At 39.9% G+C, this 21100-nt stretch overlaps 1 protein-coding gene across 22 annotated transcripts in view; it reads right to left on the minus strand.

Annotated features, from left to right (window-relative positions):
- TRIM2 (tripartite motif containing 2) overlaps positions 1-21100 on the minus strand; it is an 88896-nt gene that overhangs the window by 39919 nt on the left and 27877 nt on the right. For 4 of the 22 annotated variants that reach the window (XM_030271503.4, XM_012573437.5, XM_012573443.5 and 1 more), the window contains exon 1: positions 2939-3843. The exons of 15 other annotated variants lie outside the window; for them this stretch is intronic. The gene's annotated coding sequence lies outside the window, so the exon portion shown is untranslated. Of the gene's footprint in view, positions 1-2938; positions 3844-9301; positions 10060-20153; positions 20614-21100 lie in introns of those variants that run through there. 3 more of the 22 variants (XM_030271493.4, XM_030271506.4, XM_030271496.4) reach the window with 3 other exon arrangements.

The raw sequence follows: 21100 nt of genomic DNA on the forward strand, positions 1-21100 counted from the left end.
TTCAAATACCCAACAGCAGTAACTGACATTTAATTCAATGGAGAACACTTATGGCAGGCTCTTTTGTTTCCTTTTTTTCTGAGGAAGGGGAAACTGCAGTGATAAAAATTGCTCTAATACTCATAAAATATCATGTTTGTTCATGACTCAAAAATGCATGATTTGTGGATTGATAATATTTGCATGTCTTTTTCATCTTTTTTAATATTTTAAAAAAAATTTCTTTCCCCATAGTAAGATAAAATGTATTACATAAACACAAATTTTTTTTGTGATTTAAATGCCAAAAATCACACGGAATAAACCTTCAGAGATCAATTAACAAACAGTGTTACTTTTAAAAAGCTTGCGTTAAAGGTGGCTTTACAAGAAGTGGAACCAAAATATCTGGCTTTTACAAAGCGGAGTAGAAAGACCAGACAATCAAATACCCATTAACATATTCATACATGTGGCAGTATAATACGCAGAACATCACCATGAAAAGGAACATCAGTGTTTCAAAAGGAAAACTCATTTCACCACTTACACAGCTGTGTTTGCCTCCCACTCTCCCTCCCCAAATGTTAGGGGCAGGGACCCAAATAAAACAGGGACCATAATCAGAAGCAGGAGGATTTCTTATCAAAAGCATGGTTTCCAAATTGGACACACCAGCAGTATAATTTTTTTGTTATAGACTGAACACATACCGGAAAAAGCTGTACTTAAGATATGAAAGAATAGGTCTCCAGTGAGTGCTGCCTGTCATTTAATAGAAGAAAGTCCTCTATCAACCAGGTATTATTTTCTGTATTTCATCTTTCCCTTATCAAGTACAGCTACACCAGTAAATAATGCTTACACAAGAAAATCTGCTGCTGGCTGAAAAAAATAATATTGATTTAACCTGTTTTTCATCTTAGTTTTTCACATTCTCCCAATGTCATTGCAAAATCGAGTAATTCTTAGTATTTCCTACACAAATCTCATTCCAGCTACTTTATTTTTCAAATGATCATGCTTTAAGCTTTGTCAACGAAATAAACCATTAATGATTCAGAAATAAGGGCTTTTAATACTCTGTATTTTGTCTGAAATGCAGCACGCCATGACTGTCATTTATCCCTTGTGTTCACATACATCAGATTTAAAACATGCACCTGGAAATAGAATTTCATCTGTACATTTCAAGCTTTGGCCACTACCTGGTACAACTTCTCACACCAATAGTCCCTTTAAAAAAATCTTTTGAGTTTGCAGGATTCTGCAGCCTCTCTAAGGCAATTCCACCTTTGATGTAGTCTTGATGAATGTGATGCAGCTATGAGAAGGATGATTTTGCTCATTTACACAATGAAAGCAACTGAACAATCAGACTATTTGAAGAAAATCTGGAGATTTTAGACAGTGTTTTTGAATTTCACCAGACACTATTTTTTCTGATTTACTGCTATGCTTGCAGCAACATAAGATTTAAATATATTAGCAGCGGAAGATTTTACAAAGTAACACTACTTTTACAAGAAAAATGGGGGGGGGGGGGGTTGGGTTGGTTTTTTTGTTTGTTTGTTTTGGGTTTTTTTTTTTTTTAGCAGCATCTTCTGAGTTCAAAAACTGCCGGAGTGCTTTTCACAGGTTCATTATGTCTCACAATCAAAAAGAGCGGCCAAAGCATGAGCTTCGAAAACAGGGCAATCACTTCTCCATGTAGTTACACTTGGTAATTTAAACATGCAAAGCGAAAGGACTAGCAAACATTGCACTAAACAAGACTTAAGCCCCCACCCGTTTATCTGTGACACAAACACACACTCAAACCAAATTCGGGTTCGCTAAACCAAGTGCAGTAAAGGGCTCTGAAATTTACTCCCTTTGTCGCCTTTTCAAGGCTCAAGGATCGCGATCTTCCCAGCCACCCCAGAAAAAGCAGTACTCTTTTTCCTTCTGCTTGGAGATACGATTTTCATTTAAAATATACTAGACCGCAAAGAAAGGAGAAAACAATGGCTCTCTAAGCTAGTGGAAAGCTTTGCCCCGCTATGCATGCATGCCTCCAGGAAAACCAGGGTGCGGCCCCACCCATATGAAAGGAACTTCCTATAGCACTGGAAAAGGGGTGGAAAAAAAAAATCAAGTTAAAGTATGGCAAATAACAGTTCCAGAAGAGCTGCTTCAGGTAAAAAGAGACATGTAATAGAAAAATGCACCCTTTCTACAGGTATCCTCAAATGAGCTCTGGAACTCCTGAAAATTCTCTATTAGTTTTCCAGTCGAGAAAAGACATTGGGGAATCAAGTAACTGCTCACAGGATTTTATTCCTAAAAGAGCAGAATTCTGTGTTATGATACACTGCTTGCTGTCTCTGAAATCCACCCAGCTAGAGCTGCAACTAGCCTGAAAGTACAGCCTGAGGAGAACAAATTGCTTGCAGTTTATTCATCCTCTTCTTATCAATGGTATTCACAACCTAGAGGGTCTATTCATGTACTATGAATGAATAGGTTTCCAATGGCAACGTTTCCAAAGGAACAGTTAGGCCTCCAGAGCCATAAGAAAGGGTGGGGAACCTCAATAATGTTGCTTCAAGGACTGGGAGAGCTGAGCCTTTAAAGTCCTTAAAACAGATAGATCACCTGTCCACAGTCTGTAGGAATAAAGAACACATTCAAGCCATTTCTAGCAGCAGCCCCCAGATTAGCCAATACAGAACACACTGAGCAAATTAATAATCAGAACAGCCACACAGTCCACTTGTGTAAAAGGCTTGATAAGCTAAATTTGCATTCCTTTCTCTCCCACTCTTGCAATCAGCTTAGTGCCTTGTTTAAAACACAGCAACCCTCTTCTTTCTTACAGCATGCAGAAATGTAATGAACAATCAGGGGCCAAAACAGGAGCAACCCAACAGCAGCCACCAGGAATAACACTGAGCAAACTTGAGCATTTCAGACCTACCCATCTTTGTAGAAAAATAGCTTAAATCAGTGCAGTGCTGAGGATAAAATCCTTGCAGGGACGGAGCTGCAGTTCCGCAGTAATCCAAACGAACAAACCATCATCTGTTAATATTTCAAACCTCACGCATAAAACTGCTAAGGAATCCCTATCACAGCACAATCATTATTAGATGCACGAGAGATTTTGTGCTCTAAGGAATGACGCTCCATTCCATGAAGAGGACAGGTGGAAAGAAAAATGGAAGAATAAGAGGAGGCCCAGTGAAGTCGTCATGAATTTTTTTTTCTCCCTGGGTCATTTACAAGTGGGAGACCCCTTCAGGATTCAAACCAATCAATCTTTATTTAGCACATCTTTTTCTCACTCAGCCTGTGTAGAAAGACTGCAGCAAATGGTGCAAGGGATTGTGGGATGGGGATGCAGCAGAGAGCTGCAACCAGATTCGCTGGGTTCTTTTTTTTTTCCTCCCTACTCAGCAATCAGCTGTTCCGAGGCTCCGAGCACGGCCATTGAATTTGGTCACCAGAATGTTATTACAGGATTAGCAGGCGGAGACAGCTACCACTGTGCATCTGGCATGTCCATGCAGCTAAGAAATGCATATGCACATACTACTCACAAATCGGAAAAGGATTTAACTCTGAAGGAGAGAGTAAATATTACATAACATCCATTACCAGGACAGCTGCCAGAGATAAAACGAAAGCACTTCTGTTTGTAAAGAAGATAAACTTTAACACTTAATGATTCTACGTGGATTTTTCCAGGATTCTGGGTATTTATTGGAACGTAATTTTTTCCCTGCTCCAACTATTAGAGGCAACAAAAGATCCCACAAACGCTCTTTGTCTCTCTCCGGATGTTTAAAACAGAAGCAAAGATCCTCTCCAGAAAAGTGTGCTACTGACACACAAACCAGCAGCAGCTTCTTCTGCAACAGAGCCATATATTTGATCTGACTCAGTCTCAAGTCAAATATTCAAGGCAGCAACAGTAAACTCATATTTCAAGGAATTTGAGAATCAAGGCTAACAGACTGTTCAACTTTTCTATAAACATTAATGCAAAGGTATATTATCATAGTTAAGCTATTTGCTTGCTTATATTTTTTTTTTTAATTCACAGATCAACTCTGATTTTACTAGGCTGTTATCAAAGAAATAAAAAAATTTGGTGCCTGCTATTTTTCATCTATGCAGAGATGCTTGTTAAAAAGATGCTTATGAATACACAGACACCACTGAAGTAAAGCAACATAGAATTAGCTTTGTCTTCCAGTATAACAGCTGGTGGGTTTTGCAGACAAGGTAGTATTTGCATCTCTAAATACAGTGTATCTTTTCTTTTGAAAAAAAACAAATCATATGCAAGTATTTCAGCTAACTGAGGCTAACAAAGCTTCCCACAAATAAAAGAACACAAAGCACCATTTGCATCAATAAGAAAACACGTGGGGCTTAAATACTCTCTTTGCTACCCTGACTTAATTAGGACAGATACAGATATTTTAGAAGTTTAAAATGTTGTCCAAAGCTCTTTAAGCACAGTTTCCAGGTAATATTTATTCCATTCTTGAATTGATGGGTTAAGAAGTATTAATAATCATTTTGTGTGACTGAATTTCAATCTAAATTCCTGTTGAAAATACAAATTCTGCACACATCCTTTACTTTCCACTTGGTGATCATTTAGCCAGATCATTTTATGCATCAGGCAGATCCACACTGGTTTCCCCGGACAATATGCCCACAGGGTGAAGGCATGTTGCGATCCAGTTTATAATTTGAAAGGAAACATCAGGCAGCGTGTGTGTATCTATTAGGGTTTGGGGCGCCTGTGCCAAAATACTGCCCCTCTAACTCCCTTAACATGTGTGGAACTCAATCAAAGAGAGAGCACAAGGTATGTTTCATTTTAGCTCCAACATTCAGGAACAGCAGGATTCACAGTTTAAAAGAAAGTCAGATTTGGGGCATGTTTTTGGAGAGGTAGATTTTTTATCTTTGGTTCAGGGAGTTTTTTGGTTTTCTTTTTAAACTGTCTGGGGAATCCCTATTGCAAAGAACAAACAGAAGATTTCACTCCCACAACAAGAAGATCCAAGGCTTTTATTTCTGCCAGTGGAACTAAGACACATAAAACAAAAATCAAGTGATAAAATTCAGGAGTGGCACCCCCAGAACTGAAGTGGAAGACTGTCGGACAGAAGCATGCTGACATAATTTAGTTGCTTGCTGTCCCTTTCTCATTTCTAACACTGCATTTACATACACTAAAACATGACCAGTATCACTCAAATAACTATTTCCATTTATGGTCAGTAGTAAGGACCACATACCCCTCAGAACCGATCCCATAACATACCTCATGGCCAAAGGAGACTGCTGGAGCCGCAGCTGCAGCCACTCTGATAGGGAAATACGCCTCCAAACCAGAGATTCCTTCAAAGCGCTGTTCTCTGACAATTAACTCTGAGAAGTTGCCTGCTGACAATGAGCTGATACTCCACAAATTCTCCTGCTTCTTCAACAGAACAAAAACGTGCTACTGTGGCAAGGGAATTGGGACAAAATGCATAGCATTTCCCTGAGGTTTTTATTGTTACATGTTGATATGTGGGTTTCTTCTCCTTAGTGAGGAGGAAATGGATTCAATCTTGCACTTTACCCCCATAGCAGTTACAACCAGACTCATTCAAATAGGTTTACTGTATGTGTATGTCTTTTGTGCTGGGAGATCGGGGTGGGGGTGGTCATTATATGCTTTGTTTGTTGTTTTTCTGGTTTTATTTTAAAAAGAATAAGCTACTTTTCCTCAGAAAATTGCTGCGTTTCATTGTTGCTGTTGACTTATCTGTATCACTGCTGACTACAGAAGAAAGTTCTGGAGAAGAAAATACATAGTACATGCCATCTTCATAGTGCCATGGAAGAGTCATGTTACTAACAGATAACTTCTGTTGTTGTCCTCTGTAAATGTCCTGGGTTTTGAATAACTTCTTGTTTTCCCTGTTCCAAACACAATCTGAATTCATTTTCTTAGGGGGGCCATGATTAGTATGCTACCAAAAAAACTCACAGTTAACTTACAGGTCATAGGTAGATATTGATAATATTAAATAAGTCATCCAAACACTCCAAGTTAAGATTAATGGTCTGCACTGAAGCCTACACTATAAACTAACTGAATGGAGAGTAGTCTAGCTCACCCTGCTGTACAACATTTTAAGGTCAGCAGAAAAAAAAATATTGGGTTAGTTCAAACTAAATGACCAGCTAATACAGTCCCGGCAATTAAGGCTGACTGAAAAGTAAGAAATGTGAGAGACCAGAAATCAATTACCCAAAGCCAACATGCTGGAAATGAGGATTAGCCTAGGAACACAAATATAGGATAGGATGGGCTGTTACAGCCATCACATAGCTCCACACATCCCTAATTTGACCCTGGTGCCAGGAGAGCAAGTGGTGTGAAACAGCCAAGCTTCGTCATTGTGGAGCCATGCCCAAAACCAGGAATCAAGGGGCCTAAGTCTTCCTTATGAGCCGGTGGCCTTTACCTTTCACCACTGTGGCTGTGTACCCACACAGACCCAGCAGCTTCCAGAGAGCAAGTGCAACTTCTAGCCCTCACTCCACACTCTCCAATAGTCCAGGCTGTAGCGCACACCATCTGAGAACAGCAACAGCTTCCTCCCACTGTGGGTTTGTAGCCAGAGGGCATGTCTGCCCCAAAAGGAGCTCTGCTAGGTCCTGGTTCCTTCCCATCAGCCACAGCCACAAGCCATGGTCACTCCCTCATCTTATGATCCAGCAGAGCACATGCATTTTCCCAAACCTTGTGATCCAACGCAAGGGATTTGTCATAGCCTGGGAGGAAAACAACTTGAAAGGTTTGCCTGGGATGTAATGCTGGCCTGCTGGAAACTTTCCCAGCAGCCCAGCACCCATCCTCCTATGACTTTGCCACATTCTGTTGCTTCCTTCTACCTTCTGCTTATGCCCAGTTTAGCTTGCCAAGGTTGCGGCTTTTGCAGCACAACTGCAGCACGGCTGGGTCAGCCTGGCCTCCCTGCTCAGCCAGCCTGAGCCTTGCTGCACTTCCTGCCTCTCTCCACCACTGAAGGTGCAACACAGGTAGCATTAGACACAAAGTGCTTTTCTCCCCTCCGTGTTATTCTTTCTCTTCCCTCTATTACCATTGAGGTGGCACTGCAGCCACCAGAAACAAGCTCTGTATTCTGGCATTCCTTCTGCACAGCAATGGGCTGAACTTCAGTATCACTGCCAGATGCAGATATCATTAATTAGATTTTTTAAAAATAGTTTTCAGCTGCTGAAGGCACAGGAATAACAGGAATAGAAGCCACTGCTACAAATTAAAGCCTTGCTTAATAGTGTTAAAACATGCTTAATGATTTATTCTTTTTTCTTCCTCTTTTCCCCATCCTGTAATCAAAGCTTACAAAAGGGTGAGACCCTGAAACATGGGTGGACCTCTTAAGACATCAACATACTAACACTTTATACTCCAGTTTGTAGAGGGAAGGTCATGGCTGGCATCTAATACCCATGTTTAGTTTCTCTCTTCATCCCCACAACTTGTGCCGCTGCAGTACCCCTTCTCCACCCCCCCGTGGAGATGAATAGTCCTGCTTCTATTCCCAGAGACCCCATCTCCCAGCTGTCCTGTCCTTGGATGGAGAGGGGACCTACTGGTGGCTGCCCTGCACACACCAAGGGATAAGTCTGGCAGGTTAGAGCTTGTGTGATCACACAGTCATCACCAACTGAGAGATTATTTGTCTGACTTAGGTTTTCAGGACCTCTTTTTGAGTCAAGGCCTTGCACAATAAATTCCAAAACAGCTGGAACACACTAAATTTACTGCATGAGAGAGGACAATGCATGAACGGGCATCCATGAATCCTCAGCCAAATACCCCAAATTCTCAAAAATGAGATTTCAAAGAGAAGGGACAAAAAATGAATGGAAAGGACACACTAAGGGAAAGAACAGGATAAAAGTATCAGGTTAAATTACAACATCAGAATTATAACTTAGGGCCCTTTCCATGTTTAATAAAATGCCATATTCTCAGGTGAGTTCCTAAAAAAGTCTGCAGTAAGGTATGTCAAAGTAATTATTTCAGGGACTAGAGGCTGTGCAGTCATAAGTAAAAGAATTTTAAATTGTATAGTTGCCATCCAAAGCAGTAATCAGAGCATCTCTACTGAAAACAACCCTACCCTGACTACCAGTACTATTACAATCACCCTTAGAATTGCAAGTTTTGACTCTCTAGGTCTACCTATTTTGTGAACACTGACAGGTCTCTGTTCAGCCTTTATAGGCACACAGGCTCAAATAAAACCAACCTGAACTGACAATTAATTAAAACTGCACATCAAAACACTGCTGCTTCCATAAACATCTGCTGTGAAACGTTACTTGAAATAAACGTGCTCCATGAAGACTCCACACTAATTACTGTTAACACTTTCAGGAGCAGGAAAATAGGCAATAGAGCAAAAAAAAGGAGGCTGATCAGGAATCTATTTGGAAAAAGGTCCCTGGTCTTTTCTACATACTGTTAGATATAAAATATGCTGGAAAATGCTCTAGGCATTTTCTTAAGAGTTGCTGAGCAACAGGGAAAAAAAATACATGCAAGCAGAAAATGCTCAATGCTTTTGGTACTGAGCTGTGTGGTGAGAATTGTAGACACCATCCCCTCCACTCCCTCCTGAGACTGGACCTGCCCCATGCTGCCTGTCCACTGCAGCTCTCACTTTAGCAGAGCTAAGACACTTCAGGTGCTGGAGTTTAGTCACATATTCTCTGATGACCACCAAAAAGTTACTCTGCTGTTTCCATTTAATTCACTAGGATTTTGGTGAACTAGCATGAAGTTCAAATCAGCAAAGGAGAAGGTAGCACTCAGCAATCACTACAAGCCATGTAACTTCTTCACAAAATTAAGGAGAGTGCCAACCCTTTAGAATGTTTTTCTTGCAGCCTTCAAAACTCCCACTCCCCACCAAATATAACAGATGAAACACAAACCAGGAGGTAAAGAAACTCAAACCACCTTAGGTGTCTCACAGCAAGAAACAGGAGATAGAATCTAAGTATTAAAAAAAGCAAAAATGGAGGCAGAAAGGGAAGGAATTATAATTTTCTTAGCACAAAAACACATTACTTGGATAAGAACTAAGAAGAAAGGAGAAAAAAGAGCCCCTCTCCAGCATGTGAACAGCCTGAGATCAGGTTCACATCCTCTGCAACATTTATATTGTTTAAATACAAAATATTGGTTGCTGCACCTCCATATTTACCTTAGCTGTTAAACAGTACCCACCTCATTTTCTCATCCACATCCAAGCAGCAATGTTAGCTTCTATATCTGCCAAGTCTTCTTCTGAACCAAAATATCATTCAAAAACACAGCAGTAAGTCTAAACACGTATATCCTCCTTGGGTTCAGAGAAAACCTTGCTCAAGCATTAAGCGGCAGGCAGAAGGTTACCCAGGCAGGCTCTTTATGCTGGCAAAAGTACAATGCTGAACTTTCACAGCAAGTAGGTAAACACATAGCTATGTGCAGCAGGTAGTCTGGCAGCACTAGCAGTAGTGAGAAACAATGTCAGGACAACCTTGGCAGAAGGAGCTTTGTGGGTTTTAACAATGGTTGTGGGCACAGGAGCTGAACAGACCAAACAACCACAGCGAAAAGCCATCTACAGCTCTCAGTGGGAGCTCAAAGTGCACAGAGCTCGAGCGTGCCAGCTGTGACGCTGTGTCCTCCACCTCCACACTCACAGGGACACTCTATTTGACTTTCCAGCAGTCAGTTCCAGCAGTTCAAAACCTGGAAACACCCAGTGGCTGAACTTCACTCAGTAAACATGTCCTTCCAGTCCTCAGCAAGGACACTCATTTGCTGATTGCATGCCAGCACTCCTATTTAAAGAACTGTTGTTATTGGAAATAGCTGAAACCTTTCTACAGCAGGGATTAAGTGCTCCCTGCACCTTGGGCCTTGCCTGCAGGAATGCATCAATTCCCAGCATGTGCTTCCACAGCAGTTTTACCACAGCCACAGTAACATGCATTATCAGCCTGCAAAAGTCCATCAAACTCCCGTGTGGGCAGGATCCCCAGATGGTCCTTCCAAGCAGCCGCTCTGGCTCAGCCCAGGTTTTCCTCAGGCATTCTCCCCGAGGTACAAGATTTTATCCATGACACTAAGCTCTCTACCTTTACCCTTCATCTCCAAAAACAACTCTAAGCTTCTTCTTAGACATCTCTTGCCAGTTCAGGCCAGACGCCTAAAGGCCCTTACGAGGCATTGCCAGGCTGCTCATAAGCAAATGCTCAGCTCTGATGTAGGTTAGATTTCTGCAAAAATGACATTCTCAGGAGACCTTGTACATACACTCCTGCATGAATGTCAGTCTTTTCAACTGGCATCACAACTTAGGAAGCAACAGCTAATGAAAGAGGAATAAAGCAGAACCACTCACACACACAATTTTAAGACTCTCCCAAGCTGAACTGAGATATACAGGACATTCATTTCTACATGAAAATGCATCCATTTTATGTTACAGGAAAACCAGTCCATTTTTGTGTACATGAAAAGCAAATTAGGAGACTGCATAGGAAACTAATATAACAAACATGTGAATGCATCTGTCTATTTAAACAAAAAAAGGCCCTTGGAAAAAAAAATCTGGCATCAGGAGAGATAAGAACAATATTGTCTTAAATCAATCACATTATCACTTGGATTGTGATAACACCTGGAGATATCTTTCAAGTACCAGAATCCTGCTGCGATAGACACCTGCTACACAGCATACAGGTTCCCTTGCAAACATAGGTAGCCTGTATCAAGGCCAAACACAGACTGTTGCTATGCAACTCATCTGTGACACTAAGTACTTTCTACACTACGAAGTAAGTTTGCATAGCTAGCCATCAATTTAGATAAGGACTATCTTTGTAAAGAAAGAGGTTGAAGACAGTGGCTTATATAGCATGAAACTCTTGCAGTTTCATAGGAGCAGATCTTATCATCCCCTTTCCTTTGCAAACTCTATGAGTGGATATAAACTGCCTGAGATTTTAGAAATAGTCCTTGTGATAACTGTGACAAGATGCACCATGTCGTTACTGAAACAGATTATACATTGAGAAATCCTAGTGGAAAACCAGCTACAAACAGGACATGGAGACAACCCTACCTCAGGTACTGAATTGCCCTGTTGGGATCCATCCCCATACGGGCCACCAATTGTTGGCGTCAGCGCTTAGCGCCAATCGACAGTGGATGGGAACTGACTATCACTGTTAGTTTATTACCTTACTGCAAGACTTTCATACCTTCTCTCTGAGTTCTCATGGGCAGCTCTCGCAACACTGACTCCTTTTCTCTTTCTTCCACACAGCTGGCTGACTTCTACCTGTCCCTATCACAATTGCCTGACCCTTCCTGTCGCCAGCAGCACATACTGACCCTTCCTGTCCCTAATATGAACACCTGACCCCTTCTGTCCCCAGCAGCACATACTAATCTTTACTGTCCCTAACATGAACACCTGACCCCTTCTGTCCCCAGCAGCACATACTAATCTTTACTGTCCCTAACATGAACATCTGACCCTTCCTGTCCCTAGCATGAACACCTGACCCCTGCTCCTCACAGCAGCACAACCAACTGACTCCAACTCTCCTCTCAACCAGCTAACCCACCCTTTTATAACACCCATCCTTACTGGACACAGATGTGACCTATTAAGGGCAGGCTGGTTTCTACTCTTTGGTAATTAGTACAGCTACAACTCCTCAGGGGTGAGACTGCCTTCAGCACTATCTCTATTCTTCTACAATCTATTCTCCCACACTTCTCCAACACAGATTCCACAGTGAGCAACTCTTAGGATGTATTTCAAATAACTTAAGTGCTTTTGGAAAGTTGATAAAACAACAGTCATTAGGTTTTTGGCAGGTGGAGTCCACTTGAGTTAAATTTTATTCACAATGTATTCTTTATTCACTATTTGTATCTATTGCTTCTTACTATTCCTTTTGCAGGCCACAGAGGAGAAGCCTCTTTTGTGGACACCGGTAATGCGCTGGATATTGGTTCACCCTGGGAGCTGTGAAACCCATTGTCCAGGAAGCTACAGTTGCTAATATTTTACAGACATTCCAGGAGAATTGGACAAATTCCTGGTAAATAAATTTATTGAAGACACCACCTTTACCAGGAGCTGAACTGGAAGCACAAATCATTGAATACAGTAGATCATTCTGAAGAGTTCCATGATATCTCTGATCCATTCTTGTGCTCTTCTGTAGACATCTACTGCCAGCAACCATCCAAATTATAAGGCTAGGCTAGATTTACTTTTGATTTCACCCAGACCAACCTTCAAATTACTCAGAGCAGACATCACAGGAGACATCCTAGTAGCCACTCCCCTTTGGCATAGTTAATGGCTATGAATGGCTTTACAGGGCTGCTTCTATCACTTTGCAAAGCTAGGCCATTTAGGGATGTCAGGTGAAATGAATCCCTCAGACATCTGCCTTATTACACCACTGTTGCATGAGGAATGCCTCTCAGAGCCACAGCGTACCTTTAGCAGGTAGACCCATTTCAAGTCATACAAACAAGACTTCCAACAATGGTGAATGACTAAGCATCACCCCAAGCAGAGAACCCTTTCATAGTAAATACAATAATAACCTAACACTTCTTTGCCCCCTTCCTCTAACTTTTTAAAATTTACTTCATCCTTAGGGAAAAAAAAAAAAAAAAGAGAGAGACTTCCAGTGACATTGCCTTTTTCTGGTTTCTCTGTATAGGTACTATTAATATATAAATATTATATATTATATAATGTGTACAGATATCATTAATGTATTAAGCAATGTCATAGAGCTTGGGGAAATGATGCCTTGATCACTATCCTGGTTCTTCTTATTTAAAAGTTGCCCATCTTCATCATCAGAGGTCCCTTCAAATGGTGGACATCTTCAGAGCAGGTTGTTCAGAGGATAAAGGCCACCATTCAGGAGCACAGATAAAAACCCATCTCAAAAGTTAAATATGGGAAGAAATCTTCCTGCTTTTACAATTAGCTGTATTCAACAAGACTGTGTAATATGTCAGCTTCCGTTAAGGCAAACAAAAATTTTAAACTGTGCCAACAGAAGAAATTGAACTACTTTTTTTTTTTTTTTTTTGCATATCTGCCTTAATACACACAAATATTTTTGCATGCTGTAGTCTAGTCTCATTTTTTACTAAGTTTTATGGGATGGAATAGTAAAATCTAGTTAGAATGAGGAAGCTAAGGGATAAGGGGATTCTCTGCCTACAAAGAACCTGTAGTGCAATTCTTATAGAACAATCCTCCAATACTTAATGTCTTTTTTTTCTATGTAATAAAGGGTTGAACTTATTTCCACTGAGAGATTTTAAGTAAAGGATTGCTTTTGTAAATTACTGAAAAATTATTTGTCTTTAATTAGGAACTAAGTATCTCAGAACATGTTTGTATTTTACAATCAAAATTTATTTCCAGCTGTTTTAGATGCAAGACAAAAGTTATCACTGCTTATTTGATAAATAGAATGAAATCTTCAGGGTGCAACACATAATTTTATCTTTCTTACGTTTTCTGAGCTGAGAGACAGAAAGACCATTTGTTCCCAAAACTATTCAGAGCAGACTAAGAACTACATAAGACAAGAACCAGTTCTTTGAAGAGGGTCCAGTAAAACTTAAAAGCCCTTTGGAAAGACCACATATTAACCCATATTGTAGTACTGTGTCAGAATAACACTCAGGAGAAAAAGACCCACCATCAGATGCTATGAAATAATCTGTGACCCTACCTGACATGTTGGCCCTGGTGCAACTCAGCACAGTGCAATTACTTGAATCACAGAATCACATTGTTGGAAGAGACCTTCAAGATCATCTAGTCCAACCCCTTCCCTAACACCTCAACTAAACCATGGCACCGAGTGCCACCTCCAGTCTTTTTTTAAACACGTCCAGGGATGGTGACTCCACCACCTCCCCAAGCAGACCATTCCAGTACTTTATTTTGATATCTAGTCCTTTCCAGTTCTAGATACCAAAATAAATCTGCTTTCAAGATAAAAGAGCAACTAAAAAAAAAACCCTAGAAACAAAACAAACCAGCACTTGCAGAGGCTTATCTTGTGGGAGTTAATCCCTGAAGGTTTACATTAACACTTCCATCAATAGAGGGATTACAGGAGAGAAAGTTGTAGAAGGGAATTTCATGAATACTGTTTCCTCACTGGAAAAGGAACAGAAAAGGCAAAACTAAACCAAAAAACTGTGTGAATGCAGAGAAACATGTCAGCTTTTCCTCTTCATGAGTTTATGTGTGCTGTAAATGGCTTGTTCCTCAGTCCTGCATTTTCATTCCTGGTAGTCATTTTAGTTCCTGAAGAATTTTTAAGTAGAGGGATTTACAGTATTTTCAACTTACAGCTGTTCACAGAAGAACCAGGGGGCACTAAAGACATCACTGAAACTGCTGACACCTGCTCTTTTGGAAGTCCCATTTCTCATGAAGTATGCAAGTTCTCTTTTAGTACAGATCATGGGCCAAATATGGCTGGGGCTAAATATGGGACACTTACTGACTCTCCAAGGACCACTGCAGAGATTAATGCATTCAGAGGCATACGAAATCCATAATTGTTGGGATCTTCTCAAGAACATTTCCAAGTTCAGCACAATCTTTTGAGTGCAATCTGTTGTTGTTGTTCTGTAAGTAATTGTTTCAAATGTATTTGCTCAAGATTCCATCACTACTTCTGAGGGCTTTTGTTTGCAAAAGGTGCAGGAACATTTTCCCCTTTCATATTTTCACACTATTCAGAGTTATATCGTTCAAAATAATATAGACACTATTCTTTTCTTGCTAAATCAACTCCTGAGCACTTCACAAAACACACTGGTAGATATCACACACCTTCAAGCTCACAAATAACCAGGTTCTGCTGAATTTTGATGTAGGAGGAGGCAGGCACAGTATAGATCCTCACAGGGACTAAAGCTTTTTTTAAGCCATCAGTCCAGGCATGACAAATTTCCAAATTTATTGAAGGAGTGTCCTTAAAACTAGCATTTAAAACCCATTTAAAAAAAAAAAAAAAAAAAAAAAAGTGGGATTGTCACTCTTTGTTTCCAGAACTACAAAAAAAAAAACAAAAAACAAACAAAAAAACACAAAAAAAACCCAGAAAAAAAACCCCAAAAAAAACCAAACAAAAAAAACCACCAAGAACAGAAGCTCATGGCAGCACAAAACAAATAGCTTTCCATGACAAAAGAACAGAAAGTCACCCATAAATAAACTGATCATACACATGTTTAGGCAGACTAATAACACTTAGACAAATAAATCCATACTGGATTAGGAGCAAGCAAATTGCTGAACAGTCATCTCAGGCATTTAAAATCTGATCAAACGTAATTGCATCTACTTCAATCCTTATGTCTTTCACAAAGAGCATCCACCTTGGCATAAGGACTGAAAATCACCATCCATGTAATTAACTACTCCTACAATGCATCCAAAACTGATAATATTCAGATGGTTTTACAGTGAGACAGAATGAATAATAATTTTACACATGAGCAAAAGTACTGACCATAAAAAGCAGAGTTGTTTGGGGTTCTTCCATGGGAATATTAAGTATACATGTGATTACAGTAAATTTTTAAGTAATTTCTCTTCTCCTAGTGACAGGGCATATTCTTAAGTTATTACCACCTAGACTTAATATTCAACAGTAAATCATCACAGCCATTTCAGCATGAGTTTCCTTTGATGCTTGTGTTAGCAGGGTCACCATGTAATGTAAGAAGAGCCAGAATACAAGCTGCTAACATTTTTCATGTGTCTATGATTAGTCTCTTCTTAATTTAGCTGTGCCTCTTTTAACCCTACTGCAACTGGACAGTGGCCAGGTGGATAGAGCCAGCCAACATCTACCTGCTATGTCTACCTGTTCAGTTCCTCAAGGACTATATTTCATTTGCATTTCCAATTTCGGTTCTTCCTTTTGAATGGGATTTGCCCCTGAGTTTTTGCCCTAAAGTCCAGCTAGCAAGTAGGAGGAAGGCTGCCTGGTTGCCTTCTCAGCTGACTAGATCCTTGGCTGTCCCCACACAGAACATTAGTGACATGTTACATGATTTGTTTCACTGTATGGTATTCCAGTTATAAACTGTTATTTCTGATCAAGCTATATTACTGACTTCCATCCAGCTAAAATCACCTTTCAAAGTAAGTGATACCCAATCTAAATATAACCAGGGACCCCAATTATTAGGAGTGACCTGCTATATGTCTATGGATTGTGGACAGAAAATGTTTAGACAGTCTGTGATAGAAAACCAAGGCAAATGCCTTTAATGTTACAATTTCTACAATAAATGTTTACCTATTTAAACCACAGAAATAAAACATGATCTTTATTGAAATAAAACCATTCAGAAAGTTTAACATGAAATGCCATTTTCATTTCTCCAAAGGCCAGCCTGAACTTTGTTCAGTGGAAGGCATTCTTTATTTCAGTTACCAAAAACAAAAAGGAAGAAAAAAAAATCTAGTGCACAAAACAGGAATTCTTCTAAATTTCACTTGTTAAGTGTTTGCAACCAAGGAGCTTTTTCCTTTACAGACATATTAATACAAACCTGACAGCACACCAAGGCACTGCCTGCAATCCATTCATGTCGCATAACAAATAGAAGAGTAAGTCCAATTCTAACAGAAGGATCATGTCTTGAAAAGTAACTTATCAAAAGTGGAGATTTAGAAAGGTAAAGTGCATTTATGTGATGGTTAAGCCCTGATCTTTTCCCTCCAGTATTTTAAAAACCTCTAAATAGTTGTTATTTCCTTTCCTATATTGATTTATTTCAAAAAATATTGATTTTTGTTTTCAGTCAATTTTTTTTAACAGCTCATGCCATGCATTTGACATGGTTAGCTCTCCCCACCTTTGTTTTTTTACCAGGAAATATTACAGAAAACATAAGAACAACCCGCAGTCTCTGGAAATAATATATAATTATTGATAATTATAATTTTGGTTGAAGGTGTCAGCCAAGTGTAGCATTTGCAACAGTGGATCGCAATCTGGCAGTCACTGGATTTCTTCAATAACTGAAAAAGGCAAGTTCCTATATGTTACCCTGCAAAATACGGATGGGCAGAATTCCAGGAGAAAAAATTTAGGGGTTTGGAATTAGTAGCATTTTATAATACAGAATACTTCATTGTCTGTAAAACAACTAATTAAATCTAAAGTGTTATTCCCTTATATAATGTCATTGTGTTAAGGAACATTCTTTATAAACTGACATTACTTGCAGTAAAATATGCTTGTTGCTGTGTATAAAAAAATAGTACTAACTAGCTACACTTGTATCCTCAGACACATTTAATTCTGATGAGACAATATGCTTGCCAGCAGATCAAATAAGATGCTTTTACATGTGGCTCAAGGATTTATCCTAACCTACTATACATTGTGCCTTTGTTTCTATAAAAATAGTTCATGTGTCTAGACACAGTATTACATGTTTCTGCAAAACTGTGTATTTTTAATACTTTATGCAGATGATTACATTTCAGCTTCAGTACAGTAATGTACAGCACTTTGTTCTCTGGATTAGAACACCCAGTACCTTTCCAGTTAATTTAATTCCTCACTTTTCCTCAAAGGAATCAGGAGCATCACTGTGTGTACATAAGCTGTCCAAATTCTAGTTTTGTTATGAATTAATGAAATTCCATTATCAGGCAAAGACAGGCCCAGCATGCTTTCATGATGGCTTCAAGCACCAATTATCTGGGATTTTCCAGTAAATAACCTGAACCTCAAGCTAAAACCAGAACTGCCAGAGAAAGAATAGTATCATGGGCTGGGGAAATCCCCCAGCAGAATTATCATCTTTGTCCAGGTAAGGTCTAATGTTCCAAATGTTGCGCATGCTGCTGGACATAGCAGAATTCAGACAGCACTTGCATGTGTCACCAGACCATGGACACTGCTTGTCTCAAACCTAGCCTCAGATGCAAGACTTCATCAAAAATCAATGCCATGAAAAATATGAACTTTCAAGACACACATACCCCCACCACTCCTCCAAAGCCTTAAATGTATACGTACTTTTAATTTTTATTCTGTGTCTAGAAGGATCATTGTCTCCCTTTACAAATTACATAGAGAAATCAAAATATATTTCCCTGAAATATCTTGACTGAAATAATTGTTTGCATGATTTTGATCCTTCCCTCTTCCCAGAAACCCTATAATCAAATCTAGAATTAGTTCTGTCATAAAACCCAATTAAAGTTTCCTTCTGACCCTCAAGCAGTGTTAGAGATGCTCCTTGAACCAAAGTTCTGTTTAGCCTTCTCCCTGAAGAAAGATGTAATTATTAAAGGTCTAGCAAAGCCATTTCTCATGAAAAAAAGGATAAATCTCAAGAACTGAAATGAACCCTCTACAAAGAAAAAACAAACCTGTTATTTATAACCAAATTATGGGCACTGCAGGTCCAGATTAGACATGGGAGTGTCTTCACCACTCAAGTTTGTCAAATGCTTTGCTGAGATGTTTGAGGAAACTTTTAGTTTATGGTAAGCAGTTCTGGATGAGGGCCAAAGCACAGAAGCCTTACTTCATTTTGTCAGCAGCTAACAGACTGATTCCTCCCCCAAACTCTCTGGAAACAGGGAACAACCTCCTCTTTCTGCTGCCTTTGTTTGTGAGCAGGGTGATGCAGTCCCAAGACCAGGTACAGCAGCTTTCCAGTACCTTCTCTCTATAACCACGCTTCAGATATCACCCAGAAAATGATGGGGCTAACTTGAAAATAAACAAGTTTATACAGATTTTAACAAAACAAATATTTTAATATGTTTTTCAAGCCTTTCAGTTTATAGTCCAAAGTTTATTCAAGATATTCACATTGTCTAGAAGCTCTCATTAGTATTGCTCATCAATGTAATTTGTTTTCACTCAAGCAGCAATGTGGAATTTGAGGAAAAAAAACTTCTGATTATTAGATCATAATAGCTGCCCATAGACTGTTATCTAGACAATAAATTCCTTGCCCACAAAAACAAAAAATCCAAAGCTGGAACAGAAAGCAACTTTTCTTAAGCTACATCCTTATCTAAGAAATATTAATTTATTCATTGTACTTTCACAACAATTTTCTCATTTGTCCCCTTGTAAATGAACATCTATGTCATTGCTTTGGCCTGATAAATGTTTGAGTTCAGGATGATTTTCTTGGTCTATATCTTGCTTTATTCTTAGTATAATACCTGGTATATTATCTATAACTATACCCCTTGTTTTTACTTAAATCTATTAATCTGTCTGACAGTCTGCCTAGACTGCATTTTGAAAATAGCAAAATGAACTAAAAGGAGAGTAATCAACCTACCTCACTAACCTGTGGAAAGCTGTGAATCAGGTAATGGCTCAAGTTACACTTTACAAAAGCACAACAGAATATGGCAACATTAATGTCAACTTCCAGCTTCAAAAATGAACCACTGTGAAAAGTAAACTGTCTCCCCTAATTAAACCTTGGCATTGTCCTCTCAGATTTACAGAGTCATTATTTTGCTTTGAATAAACATTACTGTTTCTTTCCTAGGCAAAATCCTTGGCTCTGTTTCAATTATTTCTTTTAAATATTAAAGAGCAGGAAACATTTGTTTTCCCTTGTCACATCCTGTCTTCTTTACATAGCATCACACAGTCCCCTTTGAAACGCCTGCTCTTACGGCAAGCCTGACATGCACAGCTCAATCAAAACATTTGCTATTGTCTTTTGCCAGCTACAAACAAATTTCTGCACAAACACTAAAAAGGCTTAAAGGTTTCGACAGCCATCTAAAGCCGAGCTAACAGACTGTCAAAGAAAGGCGGTGTCAAACTGCTCGGCTTCCCCGCTACCACCCTGACTTAGAAAAGAAAAAGAAAGACAAAACAATTCACTCAGTCACACAGCAGAGCTCCTGGCAAGAGCTCACTGGCTATAAAACCACTGCTCTCACAAAATACTCGAAAGCAGAAACAGCACGCGAACATTTAGAGATGAGTGTGAAAGGGTAACTTACATTATTTAGAAAGACAGTGGGAAAGGAATGCTGCGGTTTCTTCGTTATTTTACACTGCTTTCGGCAGAACAGACAACCAAAAAAGTTCACCTAAAGAAATCCTCCTTTAAATTTCCTGTCTCTCAGTTCATTTACTCTGGAGTCTCTCAGCTTGAAGAGATCCGACAGTCAAAAGTTTATCCCCTTGTATTTCCGAATGATATGGCCGACTTTCCTTGGACACATACCAATGATGCAGTAAAAATAGACAAAAGTGGGGGGGAGGGAAGAAGCAATCTAGCTTGAGCCTGAATCTTCTTACTCAATGTTTTCTGTAAAAGCTGCTCTTATGTCAGAAGATCCCATTCCTACCCCAACTTGCAGAGCACTCAGTCATCCATCTGGTTTTCATAAACTGCAAACTACAGGCAAACCAGGGAACGTACACGGTCCGTTTTTAGCAGAACTCCCCAAGCATCGGCCTTACAAACAACCTGAGGTTCACAGGCTTTGGAAATGAACAGCTGGCCCGGTGCCGGGATGCTCTGCCGGCTGCAGCCGCCTGAGCGCTCCCCCGGCAGCCGGAGCGCCGCCCAGCACCGAGGGACGCGGCCGAGCCCCGCGCTCCCGCTGCGGGAACTCACCGAGCCTGCAGCCCGCCCCCGCTCCCAAGCACTGACTGCCTCTCTGGGAACGGGCAGGGAAATCCAGGGCATTAGAGCAAACGCCAACAGTTTAGCAAGTCGTTTAGAACAATTTTTATAAACAAGGACATGAATGCTGATCCCCTTACATCCTCTAAATGCTTCCAGGTAGGAAGCAAATCTAATGTGTTGGTAAGTTTTATTTTGTTGTTTTGATGTTTGTTTGGTTGGGTTTTTTTTCTACTAAGGCAACTCAGAGCCAGTGGACAGCTGCTGAATAGGGACCTTCTAGGGTGGTTCATGCAATTAATTACCAGAATGAAC

This window comes from Taeniopygia guttata, chromosome 4 (assembly GCF_048771995.1).
Source record: "Taeniopygia guttata chromosome 4, bTaeGut7.mat, whole genome shotgun sequence".
Lineage (NCBI taxonomy): Eukaryota > Metazoa > Chordata > Aves > Passeriformes > Estrildidae > Taeniopygia > Taeniopygia guttata.